The sequence below is a fragment of the Phaethon aethereus genome (genome assembly GCF_964289735.1).
Source record: "Phaethon aethereus genome assembly, chromosome: 23".
In the NCBI taxonomy this organism is placed as follows: Eukaryota; Metazoa; Chordata; class Aves; order Phaethontiformes; family Phaethontidae; genus Phaethon; species Phaethon aethereus.
This window is the reverse complement of record NC_138599.1, coordinates 3,178,738-3,185,462: the sequence shown is the minus strand read 5'-3', so window position 1 is coordinate 3,185,462 and position 6,725 is coordinate 3,178,738.

Genomic DNA, 6,725 nt, shown 5'->3' with positions numbered 1-6,725 from the left:
CTCTGGAGATAAAAGTCTCTAAATACCAAGCAGAATTATGGACGATTTGCTTCTCAGAGGAAGCAACTTGCTTCTGAAACTACTTATACATTTTTAATGACTGTGTGAGATGGTACTCTTACTTCGTTGCTATTGCCACGTCTCCCTGATATTTTGAGATTTTTGCAGAAAAATTCTTAGACAATACAGCAAAAGCCAAAATGCAGAATAAATTGTTAAACCACAAACTAGAACTCTCCTGAAGCTGCCACACCAATAGTGAAGATATCCTGAACACCAGCCACCTCTCTTCTCTCCTTCTTGTTCCCTCTGCCCAATCTGCCACGGCCACTCAAGAAACCCAGGTGCATTGCTACGTCTGTTCACACTTCCAAAGACACTGCCACCCTGCAAAATCTTTTTGCCACCTGCCCTGCCACATCTGGCCCCGGCAAGCTGGGGGGCCCTGGAGGGATGGGCTGCATCCCAGCGAGATGGGGCACAGCATCTCCAGCTGCACTGGCGCTTCGCTCCACGGTCCAGGCAGGCAGTGCCAGGACCAGGCTTTCAAAAACCCCGATGTGTGCTTTATCCTGATGCAACCTCCCTTTACTTGTACTGCAAAACCCCTACGCCATCGCCTGCAAGCTCACCGAGAAACCACAAACACCTTTAAAAAACTGGCAGCAACTTCAATCTTATCCAGGCAATCGGAGGCAGACTTTTACCCAAACGCTAGTTTGGAGGTGGCTTTGGTGTTGATGGATCTTTCTGTGCATCACCAGAAGCTTGATGAATGGTGAGAAAATGCAGCTCAAGCAAAGCTAGAGTAATCCTCACAGCTGAGACAACAAATTTAACAGCTGCAGAGCAGCTAGGAATTCTGAAAAACTGTCAGGAAATATCAACAAACAACTTAACAGAGCCTTTTTCATTCTTTCGACAAGCGGAGAGCTATTTCCTTTTGCAAAGCTTCATCTGCAGAGAGGCTCAAATTTAAATGGACTGACAAGAGGGAAAGAACCGGAAAAACATTTCAACAGGTGACTGTTGCTGGGCTTGAGAAAGTGCCTGTGTGTCTCAGGGGGAGCGGAGGAACTAAACTGCAAGCTTGCCCCGGGGATACAGAGACGTAAGTTCAATTAAACTGAAAAATCACTCCATTTAAAGCTACGAACAATATGTTTTCCTCTGCAAAATGCATAATTAGCATGAGTAAATCATTACCACTAGGTATTGTTGCAATCAAAACCTCAGTAAGATTGAGAGAAGGATCAGACATTTATAAAGAGAATGAATAGCTGGAACTACAATAGTAAAGTTTAAAAAAAAAAAAAAGATTTTGGATGGCATGTAAACCCTTCATGCTGCAAGGCGCTGGCGAACTCCCTATGTTTGAGGGTTAGAAGAATCACGCCTTGGGGCAAGCCTCCTTACATTGCTTCTGGAAGCAGCTAGTACTAAAAAAGGATGCCTAACAATGTGAAGCGCAGTTCTGTTCCAGTCTAGCAATTTCTATGCTCCTATAAAAACTATGTCTCCTTTTAGATTTCATCAGCATTAAAGAGCCTGCTTTACTTTCAGCCACCATGCCTTTCCTCTTCTCGCACTGTTGTGACAATATTCGCACTCTGGCTTGCAGGGATGAACTAACTCATCTGAGGTGAGAGACAGACCAGTGGTATCTCTCTTTCCCAGCTATCGGGGGGATAAAAGGACCTCCGACTCTCCATCACACCACAGTGATGGCACAGCTCCGTGAGGGTCATTCAGTTAGCACTGGAGTAGGTGATATTCAGGGGAAGGTGATATTAGTGATAAATACCTTCTCAGCTGATACATAAAATGGATTTTTTTTAATTCTCCTAGCTGTGTTCTTTTATCTCTCTCTTTTTCTTTTTTTCCTCCCCCCCTTCGTGACTTCCAGAAAAAGAAGCAAGAAACTTCAAGGAGAAAAGAATTCTGGAGGCAGTGGAGCAGAAGGACAAATGTATTCCTGACATTTCTCATTCCTGTGGATTATTTTCTTTAACTTTCTCTCTCCACAATCCTGCATTCTCTCTTGTCTCACCCTTCTCAATCCTCCCCAGCATCAGCAAAGCCTGATCAAATTTTCCGATCATTGCTTAGCGATAAAAGCAGTATGTACCCATCCTAATTCCTCATACAAGCTGCATATAGACTCGGCTATCTCAAAGTTAGATTTTCCCCAGCATTATCAGCCACAGACCTGTGAACAGAGACTCCAGCAGCTACAGTTCCAGTCTGAGTCACAGGACGTCTCCGGTCCGTTATCCGCTCCTCGCAGGCTCCTCACACGACCTGTCAGGCCCCCCAGGGCCGGTCAATACGTGAAAGCTTTATTGGCGCAGGGAAGTGAATTACAAGCGTGAAAGCCCACCTGCCCCCTCAGAGTCACGCTACACAAGTCCCATTGCAGACATCGACTCGAGAGCATTAAAACTCGTTTGTTGGGGCAGCTTATTTTATTCCAGGAACGGGTTTAGGCTGATTCTCTACTAGGAAATTTTGCCAGTACGACCCCACTGGCGAACCCCTTCGGGCTCACAAAAGGACCCAGTCTGCATGCTGCTGTCCCCTCTCTCTCTGCCCTGCCTCACAGGGCACTGCGAGGCAGAGCAAAGCCTCCAAGCACCACAGCAGCGAAGAAAGCCCCATGGCTGGTGGGAGACCAGGCACCAAGGTGCGTAACGTGATGGACGCACACAGCACGACGAGCAAAACGCCCGGATATACGAAAGCGCGAGGACCGTTTGACGTGGTGGTTCGGCACAACCCTGCCTCACCCCCGCCGCAGAGCCACCCGAGCCACGCTTCTGCAGCGGGGAGCTGCGATGGGCGAGCTCTGCGGAGCTGCGATGGGCGAGCTCTGGCCAGCTTCACCGTACGACAAAGAGGACGTTGGCTTCGGCTGCCCCGTCCCTCTGCCAGAAGTTGCTGCTCCCGTCAGCAGAGGCAGCAAAACGTCAGCTTTGCCTGCTGCCGGGTTCACGGCGCAGCATCAAAGCTTATAAGCGATGATTTACACCACGCACGGAGCGGCTGAGCCAAGGAGTTGGGGGCACACAGGCCAGGGGATCACAGGACCGGTACCTTCCAGACCACCCCAGCACGACCCTCCTGAGATCACCTGCCAAAAGCCTCCCCGGCTGTGACAATTCACTTCTCGCTGGGAAAAAACAACGAAAAGAGAAAACTAAGATCATGTGGGATTTTCTCCGTCCCTGATGCCCACGATTTATTTTTATTAACAAACAATAACAGTTAAAAGCACTGTGGTCTCACACAGCGTCGTCTGCTCTACCCACTTCAGACAGTCTTAATTGGCTTGAAGCTGTTATCTTAAAGGAAAAATCACGACAAGCCTGGGGGAAGGGAAGTGTCCGTAGGTGGAAGAAGAAAGGCAGATTTTCTTCCAGCTGAGAAGGACAGCAAGCTGCCATTAAGCAGGGGACAGAGGTGTCCTCACTAGCACCGCTCTTCTGATCTAAGAGCTGGATGTCGTGACACCACCTCAATCTTTTAACCATTTTAAGCACGCTGCTAATGATAATTACAAGGCTGAGCGCTAATTACCTTGGATAAAGTTTCTGGACAGGTTTGACTCCAAATCATCTAAAATGAAGCAAGAAAAGCTTTGTTTCCCTCCCCACACCTGGCACTTTGTGTACACACAGTACAGCCTTGCACCAGCCATTTCTCCCATATAACGAGGCCAGGGCTCTCGTATCAAACATTATGCCACATTTATTCAGCAGAAGACTCCTACCCACTCTGCAGGTCATCACTTCCATTAAACCACCTCTGGTGCGGGAGAGAGCGGCTCGTTTGCCCTGCGTGCAGTATGCAGCCAAGTGCAAGAGAGTATTTTCGGAAGGGGAAATACAAACTGATCTCTCCAGCTGAGGTGGCACGGGGAAACTTCTAGGTGAGCAGAATCTCAATTGCTCAACAGCTCTCTTCCTGCAAAGAAGCCTGTTGGACCCTGAATAAATAAAAACATTTTTAGCTCAGCTTCATAAAAAGCTTAACCAAGAAAAAGGAAAAGCCTTTAAACCAACAATTGTTTTACATTAAGAAATAGACAAAAATGGAGTTTTGAAATTTCAGTTTTGTTCCAATAGAGAACAAACCCAACACAAACATGTGAACCAGGGACAAGCACCTGTACGAAACTGGGGAAATTAGCTCTTCTGCAGAAAATATCCCTCGGCAACACTCCTGTCCTACAGCAAATGTGGAATTGCAAAGCAAAGAAGTTCCTTTCACTGGAGGGTACACACAGCCCCAAGTCAAAGCACTCCTCAAAAGCAGATGGCGGGACACAAGCTCAGTCCAAATACTGCTTTCTCTTGGGCCATGTGTATGGGGGTGAGAAAAGCCAAGAGTAAAATAAGACTGAAGAGTCAGAGCAAGTGCAAAAGCACCCCTGGTGCCATTTCCTCCCGTGCAACTGGCTCTCTTCCTGGTTTGCGGCAAGTCAGCCTCTGTCCGAGCTCTACCAAGGTCAAATATTCACCTTACAAGGACAGGCCAGAGACTTCATCTAGCAAATGGCTGGAGATCACTAGGCAGCCAGGCAGGAGAAGGAGCAAGCCAGGCATCTCCATTTTCCCAGTGCTATGTCGGGAAAGGACACATACCACCGCAGAATTTTGGCAATACTGTATCTTTCCCTGGGCAGCGCGAGACACAAGTACCCCGGTGGCATTAAACCTTCAGTTCTTCAAACCTGCTTGACCATTTTTCACTAAGCTGTGATGCGAGTGCACGTGCTGGAAGAAAAAAAACAACCACCAGGACCCCGGCTTTACCATGGGCTGAGGACTGTGTTCCGAATGAGCTGCTTTGAGAAACCCTTTCCATGAGACCTCCTTACACTCAGTGTATATCCTTTCACAGCAGAAAAGAGAGTTGCTCAGAAAACCATTTTCCCCTCCTCAAAACCGATGATTTTTCCAGTTCTGTTTTGAAAAGTGTACACACTTTTGTAAATCTGCTTTCAGCCTTTTGGCTCGCAGCAATTGAACCTCCTTGAAGACACATGGTCTTGCAAAATACCAACTTGTGCTTTTGAAAGAGATCTTCAGGTTTTGGGTGGTGTATGTGTGTGTCCCCCGACCGATATTTTTCCACAAAATTTCCTTTTATCAAAAAGGCTTTGATGGCAAATTTTCAGCTCGCTCAGAAGAAAAGAAATCCAACAAGCACTAACCTCTATTTGCTGTTAGTGAAGAATTACTGCTACCACTGAGTCTCTTTACACATGAAGGAAGTTCTAAAATATGAATCGGATCTGTGAACATATCAGAAGTCTAGAGGGAGGAAAAGCTCTTGAATGCATCAACCTGATCTCTGGGCTACAGAAAGAAGATTAATCTATTTATTTCACTTAAAGTCTCTGGCAGATTCAAGAGGGAAAAGAATGGAAAACAAAGAAGCCTCTACCAAATCAACCTGCAAGAAGTGCTTTATGGCCAAAAAAAGCTAGTTTTGCTTCTTTTTATAGCTGCCAAAACTGTAAGTGAAATAAATGGATTAATCTCCCATCTATCACCCAAAGAACATTTTGATACATACGAGCTCAAAAAGTCTGGACTTTGAGACTAGGAGGAGGTAATTTGTGAATGGCTGAGGATGATGTTTGTAAGACTTGGTTTGTGTATTTTAATGGAGCAAGAATTTTTGGGTGTGCATTTGGAAGACAGTAAGCATATGCATTTAAAAGGAGGTGGGAAAGAGGACAGATGCCAAGCTAAGAATATGCACAAGAAAGCATGGGGTGACAGGCTGGAAAGCAGACAGAGGAGAGGCAGAGGAGAAAAGTCTGCACAAGAGAGCAAGGAAACCTGCAAAACTAAAGGTATGAAAGGAAAACACAGGAGTTCGGAGATGCACATACATGCAACAGTAGAGCTGCAGACAACAACCAGATGCAAAAGAGAACTGGTGGGGTAATGGAGTGACTTGTAGCAGTAAATAGTCTTGCACAGGAAAGCAGAACCAAAGTCCAAACTGGTAAGTGATGTTGCATTTAAAAGGCATTAATTTGCATGAGAGAAGCTTTTAATCCCGCTTGTAGCATAAGTGACACAAAAACATTTTCAAACCAGAAACCTGTGTGTTTGATTAGCAGTTTAACACCAAAGAGCATCCAATTCGAGGTGCAGTGCTACCGTGCTACCAAGAGGAAACATCCAAGTCCCAGAGGGGCAGAGGAGAATGGGCAGCTCTGGCATTTTTCCCCTGCTTGTTGCACGGCATGCCAAATCTCACACCAAGCAGCAGCACAGAAGTGAGGGGGGGTCCTGCCCACATGAGAAAGACCACCCAGACAAGCACAAGCATACAATGCAGGGAGCGGGGGAAGCAGAATTTGCTAACCTCCCTCACTGGGTCACTGCAGAGGATGTGAGCCTGAGGGAACAGGCTTTTTATTTAATCCAATAGAGATTTTTTAAGAAGAGCTCAGTAGGAAATGAGCCCTCACCATTCTGGCTCAGCAGGAGCAGCACCCTTGTAGTGGTGATGGTGAAAGGACAAAAGAGAGGCAATGTTTGCCGACAAAAGGAAATTTCTTATTAGGCCTGTCGATACTGAACATGAGCCGGCAGTGTGCCCAGGTGGCCAAGAAGGCCGACAGCGTCCTGGCCTGTATCAGCAATAGTGTGGCCAGCAGGAGCAGGGCAGGGATCGTGCCCCTGTACTGGGCACCGGTGAGGCCG